Source organism: Salmo salar, chromosome ssa15 (assembly GCF_905237065.1).
Source record: "Salmo salar chromosome ssa15, Ssal_v3.1, whole genome shotgun sequence".
Classification (NCBI taxonomy): domain Eukaryota; kingdom Metazoa; phylum Chordata; class Actinopteri; order Salmoniformes; family Salmonidae; genus Salmo; species Salmo salar.
Window position 1 is genome coordinate 93617522 of NC_059456.1, and position 20436 is coordinate 93637957.

The following is a 20436-nucleotide window of genomic DNA, read 5'->3' on the forward strand; positions in this document are numbered from 1 at the left end:
GACCTTACTGCTCTCTATAGTAACATATATACAGTAGACCTTACTGCTCTCTATAGTAACATTTATACAGTAGACCTTACTACTCTCTATAGTAACATATATACAGTAGACCTTACTGCTCTCTATATTAACATATATACAGTAGACCTTACTGCTCTCTATATTAACATATATACAGTAGACCTTACTGCTCTCTATAGTAACATATATACAGTAGACCTTACTGCTCTCTATATTAACATATATACAGTAGACCTTACTGCTCTCTATAGTAACATATATACAGTAGACCTTACTGCTCTCTATAGAACATATATACAGTAGACCTTACTGCTCTCTATAGTAACATATATACAGTAGACCTTACTGCTCTCTATATTAACATATATACAGTAGACCTTACTGCTCTCTATAGAACATATATACAGTAGACCTTACTGCTCTCTATAGTAACATATATACAGTAGACCTTACTGCTCTCTATATAACATATACAGTAGACCTTACTGCTCTCTATAGTAACATATATACAGTAGACCTTACTGCTCTCTATATAACATATATCAGTAGACCTTACTGCTCTCTATAGTAACATATATACAGTAGACCTTACTGCTCTCTATATTAACATATATACAGTAGACCTTACTGCTCTCTATAGTAACATATATACAGTAGACCTTACTGCTCTCTATATTAACATATATACAGTAGACCCTACTGCTCTCTATAGTAACATATATACAGTAGACCTTACTGCTCTCTATAGAACATATATACAGTAGACCTTACTGCTCTCTATAGAACATATATACAGTAGAACTTACTGCTCTCTATAGAACATATATACAGTAGACCTTACTGCTCTCTATATAACATATATACAGTAGACCTTACTGCTCTCTATATTAACATATATACAGTAGACCTTACTGCTCTCTATATTAACATATATACAGTAGACCTTAATGCTCTCTATAGTAACATATATACAGTAGACCTTACTGCTCTCTATATTAACATATATACAGTAGACCTTACTGCTCTCTATAGTAACATATAAACAGTAGACCTTACTGCTCTCTATATTAACATATATACAGTAGACGTCCCTGTAGCTCAGTTGGTAGAGCATGGTGTTTGCAACACCAGGGTTGTGGGTTCGATTCCCACGGGGGGCCAGCACAGAAAAAAAATGTGTGAAATGTATGCATTCACTACTGTAAGTCACTCTGGATAAGAGCGTCTGCTAAAATGTAATAACAAATATATACAGTAGACCTTACTGCTCTCTATAGTAACATATATACAGTAGACCTTACTGCTCTCTATAGTAACATATATACAGTAGACCTTATGCTCTCTATAGTAACATATATACAGTAGACCTTACTGCTCTCTATAGTAACATATATACATTAGACCTTACTGCTCTCTATATTAACATATATACAGTAGACCTTACTGCTCTCTATAGAACATATATACAGTAGACCTTACTGCTCTCTATAGTAACATATATACAGTAGACCTTACTACTCTCTATATTAACATATATACAGTAGACCTTACTGCTCTCTATAGAACATATATACAGTAGACCTTACTGCTCTCTATAGTAACATATATACAGTAGACCTTACTGCTCTCTATAGTAACATTTATACAGTAGACCTTACTACTCTCTATAGTAACATATATACAGTAGACCTTACTGCTCTCTATAGTAACATATATACAGTAGACCTTACTGCTCTCTATAGTAACATATATACAGTAGACCTTACTGCTCTCTATATTAACATATATACAGTATACCTTACTGCTCTCTATAGTAACATATATACAGTAGACCTTACTGCTCTCTATAGTAACATATATACAGTAGACCTTACTGCTCTCTATAGAACATATATACAGTAGACCTTACTGCTCTCTATAGAACATATATACAGTAGACCTTACTGCTCTCTATAGTAACATATATACAGTAGACCTTACTGCTCTCTATAGAACATATATACAGTAGACCTTACTGCTCTCTATATTAACATATATACAGTAGACCTTAATGCTCTCTATAGTAACATATATACAGTAGACCCTACTGCTCTCTATAGTAACATATATACAGTAGACCTTACTGCTCTCTATAGTAACATATATACAGTAGACCTTACTGCTCTCTATATTAACATATATACAGTAGACGTCCCTGTAGCTCAGTTGGTAGAGCATGGTGTTTGCAACACCAGGGTTGTGGGTTCGATTCCCACGGGGGGCCAGCACAGAAAAAAAATGTGTGAAATGTATGCATTCACTACTGTAAGTCACTCTGGATAAGAGCGTCTGCTAAAATGTAATAACAAATATATACAGTAGACCTTACTGCTCTCTATAGTAACATATATACAGTAGACCTTACTGCTCTCTATAGTAACATATATACAGTAGACCTTATGCTCTCTATAGTAACATATATACAGTAGACCTTACTGCTCTCTATAGTAACATATATACATTAGACCTTACTGCTCTCTATATTAACATATATACAGTAGACCTTACTGCTCTCTATAGAACATATATACAGTAGACCTTACTGCTCTCTATAGTAACATATATACAGTAGACCTTACTGCTCTCTATGTTAACATATATACAGTAGACCTTACTGCTCTCTATAGAACATATATACAGTAGACCTTACTGCTCTCTATAGTAACATATATACAGTAGACCTTACTGCTCTCTATAGTAACATTTATACAGTAGACCTTACTACTCTCTATAGTAACATATATACAGTAGACCTTACTGCTCTCTATAGTAACATATATACAGTAGACCTTACTGCTCTCTATAGTAACATATATACAGTAGACCTTACTGCTCTCTATATTAACATATATACAGTATACCTTACTGCTCTCTATAGTAACATATATACAGTAGACCTTACTGCTCTCTATAGTAACATATATACAGTAGACCTTACTGCTCTCTATAGAACATATATACAGTAGACCTTACTGCTCTCTATAGAACATATATACAGTAGACCTTACTGCTCTCTATAGTAACATATATACAGTAGACCTTACTGCTCTCTATAGAACATATATACAGTAGACCTTACTGCTCTCTATATTAACATATATACAGTAGACCTTACTGCTCTCTGTATTAACATATATACAGTAGACCTTACTGCTCTCTATAGTAACATATATACAGTAGACCTTACTGCTCTCTATAGTAACATATATACAGTAGACCTTATGCTCTCTATAGTAACATATATACAGTAGACCTTACTGCTCTCTATAGTAACATATATACATTAGACCTTACTGCTCTCTATATTAACATATATACAGTAGACCTTACTGCTCTCTATAGAACATATATACAGTAGACCTTACTGCTCTCTATAGTAACATATATACAGTAGACCTTACTACTCTCTATATTAACATATATACAGTAGACCTTACTGCTCTCTATAGAACATATATACAGTAGACCTTACTGCTCTCTATAGTAACATATATACAGTAGACCTTACTGCTCTCTATAGTAACATTTATACAGTAGACCTTACTACTCTCTATAGTAACATATATACAGTAGACCTTACTGCTCTCTATAGTAACATATATACAGTAGACCTTACTGCTCTCTATAGTAACATATATACAGTAGACCTTACTGCTCTCTATATTAACATATATACAGTATACCTTACTGCTCTCTATAGTAACATATATACAGTAGACCTTACTGCTCTCTATAGTAACATATATACAGTAGACCTTACTGCTCTCTATAGAACATATATACAGTAGACCTTACTGCTCTCTATAGAACATATATACAGTAGACCTTACTGCTCTCTATAGTAACATATATACAGTAGACCTTACTGCTCTCTATAGAACATATATACAGTAGACCTTACTGCTCTCTATATTAACATATATACAGTAGACCTTACTGCTCTCTGTATTAACATATATACAGTAGACCTTACTGCTCTCTATAGTAACATTTATACAGTAGACCTTACTACTCTCTATAGTAACATATATACAGTAGAACTTACTGCTCTCTATAGTAACATATATACAGTAGACCTTACTGCTCTCTATAGTAACATATATACAGTAGACCTTACTGCTCTCTATATTAACATATATACAGTATACCTTACTGCTCTCTATAGTAACATATATACAGTAGACCTTACTGCTCTCTATAGTAACATATATACAGTAGACCTTACTGCTCTCTATAGAACATATATACAGTAGACCTTACTGCTCTCTATAGAACATATATACAGTAGACCTTACTGCTCTCTATAGTAACATATATACAGTAGACCTTACTGCTCTCTATAGAACATATATACAGTAGACCTTACTGCTCTCTATATTAACATATATACAGTAGACCTTACTGCTCTCTGTATTAACATATATACAGTAGACCTTACTGCTCTCTATAGTAACATATATACAGTAGACCTTACTGCTCTCTATAGTAACATATATACAGTAGACCTTATGCTCTCTATAGTAACATATATACAGTAGACCTTACTGCTCTCTATAGTAACATATATACATTAGACCTTACTGCTCTCTATATTAACATATATACAGTAGACCTTACTGCTCTCTATAGAACATATATACAGTAGACCTTACTGCTCTCTATAGTAACATATATACAGTAGACCTTACTACTCTCTATATTAACATATATACAGTAGACCTTACTGCTCTCTATAGAACATATATACAGTAGACCTTACTGCTCTCTATAGTAACATATATACAGTAGACCTTACTGCTCTCTATAGTAACATTTATACAGTAGACCTTACTACTCTCTATAGTAACATATATACAGTAGACCTTACTGCTCTCTATAGTAACATATATACAGTAGACCTTACTGCTCTCTATAGTAACATATATACAGTAGACCTTACTGCTCTCTATATTAACATATATACAGTATACCTTACTGCTCTCTATAGTAACATATATACAGTAGACCTTACTGCTCTCTATAGTAACATATATACAGTAGACCTTACTGCTCTCTATAGAACATATATACAGTAGACCTTACTGCTCTCTATAGAACATATATACAGTAGACCTTACTGCTCTCTATAGTAACATATATACAGTAGACCTTACTGCTCTCTATAGAACATATATACAGTAGACCTTACTGCTCTCTATATTAACATATATACAGTAGACCTTACTGCTCTCTGTATTAACATATATACAGTAGACCTTACTGCTCTCTATAGTAACATATATACAGTAGACCTTACTGCTCTCTATAGTAAAATATATACAGTAGACCTTACTGCTCTCTATATTAACATATATACAGTAGACCTTACTGCTCTCTATAGAACATATATACAGTAGACCTTACTGCTCTCTATAGTAACATATATACAGTAGACCTTACTGCTCTCTATAGAACATATATACAGTAGACCTTACTGCTCTCTATATTAACATATATACAGTAGACCTTACTGCTCTCTATAGAACATATATACAGTAGACCTTACTGCTCTCTATAGTAACATATATACAGTAGACCTTACTGCTCTCTATAGAACATATATACAGTAGACCTTACTGCTCTCTATATTAACATATATACAGTAGACCTTACTGCTCTCTATAGAACATATATACAGTAGACCTTACTGCTCTCTATAGTAACATATATACAGTAGACCTTACTGCTCTCTATAGTAACATATATACAGTAGACCTTACTGCTCTCTATAGAACATATATACAGTAGACCTTACTGCTCTCTATAGTAACATATATACAGTAGACCTTACTGCTCTCTATAGTAACATATATACAGAAGACCTTACTGCTCTCTATAGTAACATATATACAGTAGACCTTACTGCTCTCTATAGAACATATATACAGTAGACCTTACTGCTCTCTATAGAACATATATACAGTAGACCTTACTGCTCTCTGTATTAACATATATGCAGTAGACCTTACTGCTCTCTATATTAACATATATACAGTAGACCTTACTGCTCTCTATATTAACATATATACAGTAGACCTTACTGCTCTCTGTATTAACATATATACAGTAGACCTTACTGCTCTCTATAGTAACATATATACAGTAGACCTTACTGCTCTCTATAGAACATATATACAGTAGACCTTACAGCTCTCTATAGTAACATATATACAGTAGACCTTACTGCTCTCTATAGAACATATATACAGTAGACCTTACTGCTCTCTGTATTAACATATATACAGTAGACCTTACTGCTCTCTATATTAACATATATACAGTAGACCTTACTGCTCTCTATAGAACATATATACAGTAGACCTTACTGCTCTCTATAGTAACATATATACAGTAGACCTTACTGCTCTCTATAGTAACATATATACAGTAGACCTTACTGCTCTCTATAGAACATATATACAGTAGACCTTACTGCTCTCTATAGTAACATATATACAGTAGACCTTACTGCTCTCTATAGTAACATATATACAGTAGACCTTACTGCTCTCTATAGAACATATATACAGTAGACCTTACTGCTCTCTATAGAACATATATACAGTAGACCTTACTGCTCTCTATATAACATATACAGTAGACCTTACTGCTCTCTATATTAACATATATACAGTAGACCTTACTGCTCTCTATAGTAACATATATACAGTAGACCTTACTGCTCTCTATATTAACATATATACAGTGCACCTTACTGCTCTCTATATTAACATATATACAGTAGACCTTACTGCTCTCTATAGAACATATATACAGTAGACCTTACTGCTCTCTATATTAACATATATACAGTAGACCTTACTGCTCTCTATAGAACATATATACAGTAGACCTTACTGCTCTCTATATTAACATATATACAGTATACCTTACTGCTCTCTATATTAACATATAGACAGTAGACCTTACTGCTCTCTATAGTAACATATATACAGTATACCTTACTGCTCTCTATATTAACATATATACAGTAGACCTTACTGCTCTCTATATTAACATATATACAGTAGACCCTACTGCTCTCTATAGTAACATATATACAGTAGACCTTACTGCTCTCTATAGAACATATATACAGTAGACCTTACTGCTCTCTATAGAACATATATACAGTAGAACTTACTGCTCTCTATAGAACATATATACAGTAGACCTTACTGCTCTCTATATTAACATATATACAGTAGACCTTACTGGGTCTCTATATTAACATATATACAGTAGACCTTAATGCTCTCTATAGTAACATATATACAGTAGACCTTACTGCTCTCTATATTAACATATATACAGTAGACCTTACTGCTCTCTATATTAACATATATACAGTAGACCTTAATGCTCTCTATAGTAACATATATACAGTAGACCCTACTGCTCTCTATAGTAACATATATACAGTAGACCTTACTGCTCTCTATAGTAACATATATACAGTAGACCTTAATGCTCTCTATATTAACATATATACAGTAGACGTCCCTGTAGCTCAGTTGGTAGAGCATGGTGTTTGCAACACCAGGGTTGTGGGTTCGATTCCCACGGGGGGCCAGCACAGAAAAAAAATGTGTGAAATGTATGCATTCACTACTGTAAGTCACTCTGGATAAGAGCGTCTGCTAAAATGTAATAACAAATATATACAGTAGACCTTACTGCTCTCTATAGTAACATATATACAGTAGACCTTACTGCTCTCTATAGTAACATATATACAGTAGACCTTACTGCTCTCTATAGTAACATATATACAGTAGACCTTACTGCTCTCTATAGTAACATATATACAGTAGACCTTATGCTCTCTATAGTAACATATATACAGTAGACCTTACTGCTCTCTATAGTAACATATATACATTAGACCTTACTGCTCTCTATATTAACATATATACAGTAGACCTTACTGCTCTCTATAGAACATATATACAGTAGACCTTACTGCTCTCTATAGTAACATATATACAGTAGACCTTACTGCTCTCTATAGTAACATATATACAGTAGACCTTACTGCTCTCTATAGTAACATATATACAGTAGACCTTACTGCTCTCTATAGTAACATTTATACAGTAGACCTTACTGCTCTCTATAGTAACATATATACAGTAGACCTTACTGCTCTCTATAGTAACATATATACAGTAGACCTTACTGCTCTCTATAGAACATATATACAGTAGACCTTACTGCTCTCTATAGAACATATATACAGTAGACCTTACTGCTCTCTATAGTAACATATATACAGTAGACCTTACTGCTCTCTATAGAACATATATACAGTAGACCTTACTGCTCTCTATATTAACATATATACAGTAGACCTTACTGCTCTCTGTATTAACGTATATACAGTAGACCTTACTGCTCTCTATAGTAACATATATACAGTAGACCTTACTGCTCTCTATAGTAACATATATACAGTAGACCTTACTGCTCTCTATATTAACATATATACAGTAGACCTTACTGCTCTCTATAGAACATATATACAGTAGACCTTACTGCTCTCTATAGTAACATATACAGTAGACCTTACTGCTCTCTATATTAACATATATACAGTAGACCTTACTGCTCTCTATAGAACATATATACAGTAGACCTTACTGCTCTCTATAGTAACATATATACAGTAGACCTTACTGCTCTCTATAGTAACATATATACAGTAGACCTTACTGCTCTCTATAGAACATATATACAGTAGACCTTACTGCTCTCTATAGTAACATATATACAGTAGACCTTACTGCTCTCTATAGTAACATATATACAGAAGACCTTACTGCTCTCTATAGTAACATATATACAGTAAACCTTACTGCTCTCTATAGAACATATATACAGTAGACCTTACTGCTCTCTATATAACATATATACAGTAGACCTTACTGCTCTCTATATTAACATATATACAGTAGACCTTAATGCTCTCTATAGTAACATATATACAGTAGACCTTACTGCTCTCTATATTAACATATATACAGTAGACCCTACTGCTCTCTATAGTAACATATATACAGTAGACCTTACTGCTCTCTATAGAACATATATACAGTAGACCTTACTGCTCTCTATAGAACATATATACAGTAGACCTTACTGCTCTCTATAGTACATATATACAGTAGACCTTACTGCTCTCTATATAACATATATACAGTAGACCTTACTGTTCTCTATAGTAACATATATACAGTATACCTTACTGCTCTCTATATTAACATATATACAGTATACCTTACTGCTCTCTATATTAACATATATACAGTAGACCTTACTGCTCTCTATATTAACATATATACAGTAGACCTTACTGCTCTCTATAGTAACATATATACAGTAGACCTTACTGCTCTCTATAGAACATATATACAGTAGACCTTACTGCTCTCTATATTAACATATATACAGTAGACCTTACTGCTCTCTGTATTAACATATATACAGTAGACCTTACTGCTCTCTATAGTAACATATATACAGTAGACCTTACTGCTCTCTATAGAACATATATACAGTAGACCTTACTGCTCTCTATAGAACATATATACAGTAGACCTTACTGCTCTCTATATTAACATATATACAGTAGACCTTACTGCTCTCTATAGAACATATATACAGTAGACCTTACTGCTCTCTATAGTAACATATATACAGTAGACCTTACTGCTCTCTATAGTAACATATATACAGTAGACCTTACTGCTCTCTATAGAACATATATACAGTAGACCTTACTGCTCTCTATAGTAACATATATACAGTAGACCTTACTGCTCTCTATAGAACATATATACAGTAGACCTTACTGCTCTCTATAGTAACATATATACAGTAGACCTTACTGCTCTCTATAGAACATATATACAGTAGACCTTACTGCTCTCTATATAACATATATACAGTAGACCTTACTGCTCTCTATATTAACATATATACAGTAGACCTTAATGCTCTCTCTAGTAACATATATACAGTAGACCTTACAGCTCTCTATATTAACATGTATACATTAGACCCTACTGCTCTCTATAGTAACATATATACAGTAGACCGTAATTCTCTCTATAGAACATATATACAGTAGACCTTACTGCTCTCTATAGAACATATATACAGTAGACCTTACTGCTCTCTATAGAACATATATACAGTAGACCTTACTGCTCTCTATATAACATATATACAGTAGACCTTACTGCTCTCTATATTAACATATATACAGTAGACCTTACTGCTCTCTATATTAACATATATACAGTAGACCTTACTGCTCTCTATAGTAACATATATACAGTAGACCTTACTGCTCTCTATATTAACATATATACAGTAGACCTTACTGCTCTCTATAGTAACATATATACAGTAGACCTTAATGCTCTCTATAGAACATATATACAGTAGACCTTACTGCTCTCTATAGTAACATATATACAGTAGACCTTACTGCTCTCTATATTAACATATATACAGTAGACCTTACTGCTCTCTATATTAACATATATACAGTAGACCTTACTGCTCTCTATAGAACATATATACAGTAGACCTTACTGCTCTCTATAGAACATATATACAGTAGACCTTACTGCTCTCTATATTAACATATATACAGTAGACCTTACTGCTCTCTATAGAACATATATACAGTAGACCTTACTGCTCTCTATAGTAACATATATACAGTAGACCTTACTGCTCTCTATATTAACATATATACAGTAGACCTTACTGCTCTCTATAGAACATATATACAGTAGACCTTACTGCTCTCTATAGAACATATATACAGTAGACCTTACTGCTCTCTATATTAACATATATACAGTAGACCTTACTGCTCTCTATAGAACATATATACAGTAGACCTTACTGCTCTCTATAGAACATATATACAGTAGACCTTACTGCTCTCTATATTAACATATATACAGTAGACCTTACTGCTCTCTATAGTAACATATATACAGTAGACCTTACTGCTCTCTATATTAACATATATACAGTAGACCTTACTGCTCTCTATAGTAACATATATACAGTAGACCTTACTGCTCTCTATATTAACATATATACAGTAGACCTTACTGCTCTCTATAGAACATATATACAGTAGACCTTACTGCTCTCTATAGTAACATATATACAGTAGACCTTACTGCTCTCTATATTAACATATATACAGTAGACCTTACTGCTCTCTATATTAACATATATACAGTTTACCTTACTGCTCTCTATAGTAACATATATACAGTAGACCTTACTGCTCTCTATATTAACATATATACAGTAGACCTTACTGCTCTCTATATTAACATATATACAGTAGACCTTACTGCTGTCTATAGTAACATATATACAGTAGACCTTACTACTCTCTATAGTAACATATATACAGTAGACCTTACTGCTCTCTATATTCACATATATACAGTAGACCTTACTGCTCTCTAAAGAACATATATACAGTAGACCTTACTGCTCTCTATATTAACATATATACAGTAGACCTTACTGCTCTCTATATTAACATATATACAGAAGACCTTACTGCTCTCTGTATTAACATATATACAGTAGACCTTACTGCTCTCTATAGTAACATATATACAGTAGACCTTACTGCTCTCTATAGTAACATATATACAGTAGACCTTACTGCTCTCTATATTAACATATATACAGTAGACCTTACTGCACTCTATATTAACATATATACAGTAGACCTTACTGCTCTCTATAGAACATATATACAGTAGACCTTACTGCTCTCTATATTAACATATATACAGTAGACCATACTGCTCTCTATAGTAACATATATACAGTAGACCTTACTGCTCTCTATAGTAACATATATCAGTAGACCTTACTGCTCTCTATAGTAACATATATACAGTAGACCTTACTGCTCTCTATATTAACATATATACAGTAGACCTTACTGCTCTCTATAGTAACATATATACAGTAGACCTTACTGCTCTCTATAGAACATATATACAGTAGACCTTACTGCTCTCTATATAACATATATACAGTAGACCTTACTGCTCTCTATATTAACATATATACAGTAGACCTTAATGCTCTCTCTAGTAACATATATACAGTAGACCTTACTGCTCTCTATATTAACATATATACAGTAGACCCTACTGCTCTCTATAGTAACATATATACAGTAGACCTTACTGCTCTCTATAGAACATATATACAGTAGACCTTACTGCTCTCTATAGAACATATATACAGTAGACCTTACTGCTCTCTATAGAACATATATACAGTAGACCTTACTGCTCTCTATATTAACATATATACAGTAGACCTTACTGCTCTCTATATTAACATATATACAGTAGACCTTACTGCTCTCTATAGTAACATATATACAGTAGACCTTACTGCTCTCTATATTAAAATATATACAGTAGACCTTACTGCTCTCTATAGAACATATATACAGTAGACCTTACTGCTCTCTATAGTAACATATATACAGTAGACCTTACTGCTCTCTATAGAACATATATACAGTAGACCTTACTGCTCTCTATAGAACATATATACAGTAGACCTTACTGCTCTCTATAGAACATATATACAGTAGACCTTACTGCTCTCTATATTAACATATATACAGTAGACCTTACTGCTCTCTATAGTAACATATATACAGTAGACCTTACTGCTCTCTATATTAACATATAGACAGTAGACCTTACTGCTCTCTATAGTAACATATATACAGTAGACCTTACTGCTCTCTATAGTAACATATATACAGTAGACCTTACTGCTCTCTATATTAACATATATACAGTAGACCTTACTGCTCTCTATAGAACATATATACAGTAGACCTTACTGCTCTCTATATTAACATATATACAGTAGACCTTACTGCTCTCTATAGAACATATATACAGTAGACCTTACTGCTCTCTATAGAACATATATACAGTAACCTTACTGCTCTCTATATTAACATATATACAGTAGACCTTACTGCTCTCTATATTAACATATATACAGTAGACCTTACTGCTCTCTATAGTAACATATATACAGTAGACCTTACTGCTCTCTATAGTAACATATATACAGTAGACCTTACTGCTCTCTATATTAACATATATACAGTAGACCTTACTGCTCTCTATATTAACATATATACAGTAGACCTTACTGCTCTCTATAGAACATATATACAGTAGACCTTACTGCTCTCTATATTAACATATATACAGTAGACCTTACTGCTCTCTGTATTAACATATATACAGTAGACCTTACTGCTCTCTATAGTAACATATATACAGTAGACCTTACTGCTCTCTATAGTAACATATATACAGTAGACCTTACTGCTCTCTATATTAACATATATACAGTAGACCTTACTGCTCTCTATAGTAACATACATACAGTAGACCTTACTGCTCTCTATAGAACATATATACAGTATACCTTACTGCTCTCTATATTAACATATATACAGTAGACCTTACTGCTCTCTGTATTAACATATATACAGTAGACCTTACTGCTCTCTATAGTAACATATATACAGTAGACCTTACTGCTCTCTATAGTAACATATATACAGTAGACCTTACTGCTCTCTATATTAACATATATACAGTAGACCTTACTGCTCTCTATAGTAACATACATACAGTAGACCTTACTGCTCTCTATAGAACATATATACAGTAGACCTTACTGCTCTCTATATTAACATATATACAGTAGACCTTACTGCTCTCTATAGTAACATATATACAGTAGACCTTACTGCTCTCTATAGAACATATATACAGTAGACCTTACTGCTCTCTATAGAACATATATACAGTAGACCTTACTGCTCTCTATAGAACATATATACAGTAGACCTTACTGCTCTCTATAGTAACATATATACAGTAGACCTTACTGCTCTCTATATTAACATATATACAGTAGACCTTACTGCTCTCTATATTAACATATATACAGTAGACCTTACTGCTCTCTATAGTAACATATATACAGTAGACCTTACTGCTCTCTATATTAACATATATACAGTAGACCTTACTGCTCTCTATATTAACATATATACAGTAGACCTTACTGCTCTCTATAGTAACATATATACAGTAGACCTTACTGCTCTCTATAGTAACATATATACAGTAGACCTTACTGCTCTCTATATTAACATATATACAGTAGACCTTACTGCTCTCTATAGTAACATATATACAGTAGACCTTACTGCTCTCTATAGTAACATATATACAGTAGACCTTACTGCTCTCTATAGTAACATATATACAGTAGACCTTACTGCTCTCTATAGAACATATATACAGTAGACCTTACTGCTCTCTATAGTAACATATATACAGTAGACCTTACTGCTCTCTATAGAACATATATACAGTAGACCTTACTGCTCTCTATATTAACATATATACAGTAGACCTTACTGCTCTCTATAGAACATATATACAGTAGACCTTACTGCTCTCTATAGTAACATATATACAGTAGACCTTACTGCTCTCTATATTAACATATATACAGTAGACCTTACTGCTCTCTGTAGTAACATATATACAGTAGACCTTACTGCTCTCTATAGTAACATATATACAGTAGACCTTACTGCTCTCTATAGTAACATATATACAGTAGACCTTACTGCTCTCTATAGTAACATATATACAGTAGACCTTACTGCACTCTATAGTAACATATATACAGTAGACCTTACTGCTCTCTATAGTAACATATATACAGTAGACCTTACTGCTCTCTATATTAACATATATACAGTAGACCTTACTGCTCTCTGTATTAACATATATACAGTAGACCTTACTGCTCTCTATAGTAACATATATACAGTAGACCTTACTGCTCTCTATAGTAACATATATACAGTAGACCTTACTGCTCTCTATATTAACATATATACAGTAGACCTTACTGCTCTCTATAGTAACATACATACAGTAGACCTTACTGCTCTCTATAGAACATATATACAGTAGACCTTACTGCTCTCTATATTAACATAAATACAGTAGACCTTACTGCTCTCTATAGAACATATATACAGTAACCTTACTGCTCTCTATATTAACATATATACAGTAGACCTTACTGCTCTCTATATTAACATATATACAGTAGACCTTACTGCTCTCTATAGTAACATATATACAGTAGACCTTACTGCTCTCTATAGTAACATATATACAGTAGACCTTACTGCTCTCTATATTAACATATATACAGTAGACCTTACTGCACTCTATATTAACATATATACAGTAGACCTTACTGCTCTCTATAGAACATATATACAGTAGACCTTACTGCTCTCTATATTAACATATATACAGTAGACCTTACTGCTCTCTGTATTAACATATATACAGTAGACCTTACTGCTCTCTATAGTAACATATATACAGTAGACCTTACTGCTCTCTATAGTAACATATATACAGTAGACCTTACTGCTCTCTATATTAACATATATACAGTAGACCTTACTGCTCTCTATAGTAACATACATACAGTAGACCTTACTGCTCTCTATAGAACATATATACAGTATACCTTACTGCTCTCTATATTAACATATATACAGTAGACCTTACTGCTCTCTGTATTAACATATATACAGTAGACCTTACTGCTCTCTATAGTAACATATATACAGTAGACCTTACTGCTCTCTATAGTAACATATATACAGTAGACCTTACTGCTCTCTATATTAACATATATACAGTAGACCTTACTGCTCTCTATAGTAACATACATACAGTAGACCTTACTGCTCTCTATAGAACATATATACAGTATACCTTACTGCTCTCTATATTAACATAAATACAGTAGACCTTACTGCTCTCTATAGTAACATATATACAGTAGATCTTACTGCTCTCTATAGAACATATATACAGTAGACCTTACTGCTCTCTATAGAACATATATACAGTAGACCTTACTGCTCTCTATAGAACATATATACAGTAGACCTTACTGCTCTCTATAGTAACATATATACAGTAGACCTTACTGCTCTCTATATTAACATATATACAGTAGACCTTACTGCTCTCTATATTAACATATATACAGTATACCTTACTGCTCTCTATAGTAACATATATACAGTAGACCTTACTGCTCTCTATATTAACATATATACAGTAAACCTTACTGCTCTCTATATTAACATATATACAGTAGACCTTACTGCTGTCTATAGTAACATATATACAGTAGACCTTACTACTCTCTATAGTAACATATATACAGTAGACCTTACTGCTCTCTATATTCACATATATACAGTAGACCTTACTGCTCTCTATAGTAACATATATACAGTAGACCTTACTGCTCTCTATAGTAACATATATACAGTAGACCTTACTGCTCTCTATAGTAACATATATACAGTAGACCTTACTGCTCTCTATAGAACATATATACAGTAGACCTTACTGCTCTCTATATTAACATATATACAGTAGACCTTACTGCTCTCTAAAGAACATATATACAGTAGACCTTACTGCTCTCTATATTAACATATATACAGTAGACCTTACTGCTCTCTATAGAACATATATACAGTAGACCTTACTGCTATCTATAGTAACATATATACAGTAGACCTTACTGCTCTCTATATTAACATATATACACAAGACCTTACTGCTCTCTGTATTAACATATATACAGTAGACCTTACTGCTCTCTATAGTAACATATATACAGTAGACCTTACTGCTCTCTATAGTAACATATATACAGTAGACCTTACTGCTCTCTATATTAACATATATACAGTAGACCTTACTGCACTCTATATTAAAATATATACAGTAGACCTTACTGCTCTCTATAGAACATATATACAGTAGACCTTACTGCTCTCTATATTAACATATAAACAGTAGACCTTACTGCTCTCTGTATTAACATATATACAGTAGACCTTACTGCTCTCTATAGTAACATATATACAGTAGACCTTACTGCTCTCTATAGTAACATATATACAGTAGACCTTACTGCTCTCTATATTAACATATATACAGTAGACCTTACTGCTCTCTATAGTAACATACATACAGTAGACCTTACTGCTCTCTATAGAACATATATACAGTAGACCTTACTGCTCTCTATATTAACATAAATACAGTAGACCTTACTGCTCTCTATAGTAACATATATACAGTAGACCTTACTGCTCTCTATAGAACATATATACAGTAGACCTTACTGCTATCTATAGTAACATATATACAGTAGACCTTACTGCTCTCTATAGTAACATATATACAGTAGACCTTACTGCTCTCTATAGTAACATATATACAGTAGACCTTACTGCTCTCTACATTAACATATATACAGTAGACCTTACTGCTCTCTATAGTAACATATATACAGTAGACATTACTGCTCTCTACATTAACATATATACAGTAGACCATACTGCTCTCTACATTAACATATATACAGTAGACCTTACTGCTCTCTATAGAAACATATATACAGTAGACCTTACTGCTCTCTATAGAACATATATACAGTAGACCTTACTACTCTCTATATTAACATATATACAGTAGACCTTACTGCTCTCTATAGTAACATATATACAGTAGACCTTACTGCTCTCTATAGAACATATATACAGCAGACCTTACTGCTCTCTATAGTAACATATATACAGTAGACCTTACTGCTCTCTATATTAACATATATACAGTAGACCTTACTGCTCTCTATAGAACATATATACAGTAGACCTTACTGCTCTCTATAGAACATATATACAGTAGACCTTACTGCTCTCTATATAACATATATACAGTAGACCTTACTGCTCTCTATATTAACATATATACAGTAGACCTTAATGCTCTCTCTAGTAACATATATACAGTAGACCTTACTGCTCTCTATATTAACATATATACAGTAGACCCTACTGCTCTCTATAGTAACATATATACAGTAGACCTTACTGCTCTCTATAGAACATATATACAGTAGACCTTACTGCTCTCTATAGAACATATATACAGTAGACCTTACTGCTCTCTATAGAACATATATACAGTAGACCTTACTGCTCTCTATAGAACATATATACAGTAGACCTTAATGCTCTCTATATTAACATATATACAGTAGACCTTACTGCTCTCTATATTAACATATATACAGTAGACCTTAATGCTCTCTATAGTAACATATATACAGTAGACCTTACTGCTCTCTATATTAACATATATACAGTAGACCTTACTGCTCTCTATAGTAACATATATACAGTAGACCTTACTGCTCTCTATATTAAAATATATATACAGTAGACCTTACTGCTCTCTATAGAACATATATACAGTAGACCTTAATGCTCTCTATAGAACATATATACAGTAGACCTTACTGCTCTCTATAGAACATATATACAGTAGACCTTACTGCTCTCTATATTAACATATATACAGTAGACCTTACTGCTCTCTATATTAACATATATACAGTAGACCTTAATGCTCTCTATAGTAACATATATACAGTAGACCTTACTGCTCTCTATATTAACATATATACAGTAGACCTTACTGCTCTCTATAGTAACATATATACAGTAGACCTTACTGCTCTCTATATTAAAATATATATACAGTAGACCTTACTGCTCTCTATAGAACATATATACAGTAGACCTTAATGCTCTCTATAGAACATATATACAGTAGACCTTACTGCTCTCTATATTAACATATATACAGTAGACCTTACTGCTCTCTATATTAACATATATACAGTAGACCTTACTGCTCTCTATAGAACATATATACAGTAGACCTTACTGCTCTCTATAGAACATATATACAGTAGACCTTACTGCTCTCTATATTAACATATATACAGTAGACCTTACTGCTCTCTATAGTAACATATATACAGTAGACCTTACTGCTCTCTATAGTAACATATATACAGTAGACCTTACTGCTCTCTATATTAACATATATACAGTAGACCTTACTGCTCTCTATATTAACATATATACAGTAGACCTTACTGCTCTCTATAGTAACATATATACAGTAGACCTTAATGCTCTCTATAGTAACATATATACATTAGACCTTACTGCTCTCTATAGAACATATATACAGTAGACCTTACTGCTCTCTATAGAACATATATACAGTAACCTTACTGCTCTCTATATTAACATATATACAGTAGACGTTACTGCTCTCTATATTAACATATATACAGTAGACCTTACTGCTCTCTATAGTAACATATATACAGTAGACCTTACTGCTCTCTATAGTAACATATATACAGTAGACCTTACTGCTCTCTATATTAACATATATACAGTAGACCTTACTGCACTCTATATTAACATATATACAGTAGACCTTACTGCTCTCTATAGAACATATATACAGTAGACCTTACTGCTCTCTATATTAACATATATACAGTAGACCTTACTGCTCTCTGTATTAACATATATACAGTAGACCTTACTGCTCTCTATAGAAACATATATACAGTAGACCTTACTGCTCTCTATAGAACATATATACAGTAGACCTTACTACTCTCTATATTAACATATATACAGTAGACCTTACTGCTCTCTATAGTAACATATATACAGTATACCTTACTGCTCTCTATATTAACATATGTACAGTATACCTTACTGCTCTCTATATTAACATATATACAGTAGACCTTACTGCTCTCTATAGTAACATATATACAGTAGACCTTACTGCTCTCTATAGAACATATATACAGTAGACCTTACTGCTCTCTATATTAACATATATACAGTAGACCTTACTGCTCTCTATATTAACATATATACAGTAGACCTTACTGCTCTCTATAGAACATATATACAGTAGACCTTACTGCTCTCTATAGAACATATATACAGTAGACCTTACTGCTCTCTATAGTAACATATATACAGTAGACCTTACTGCTCTCTATATTAACATACATACAGTATACCTTACTGCTCTCTATAGAACATATATACAGTAGACCTTACTGCTCTCTATAGTAACATATATACAGTAGACCTTATGCTCTCTATATTAACATATATACAGTAGACCTTACTGCTCTCTATATTAACATATATACAGTAGACCTTACTGCTCTCTATATTAACATATATACAGTAGACCTTACTGCTCTCTATAGAAC

At 32.8% G+C, this 20436-nt stretch overlaps 1 protein-coding gene across 2 annotated transcripts in view; it reads right to left on the reverse strand.

Annotated features, from left to right (window-relative positions):
* Positions 1 to 20436, reverse strand: part of LOC106572655 (RNA-binding motif, single-stranded-interacting protein 2) — a 100832-nt gene that overhangs the window by 31324 nt on the left and 49072 nt on the right. The window lies entirely within an intron of this gene.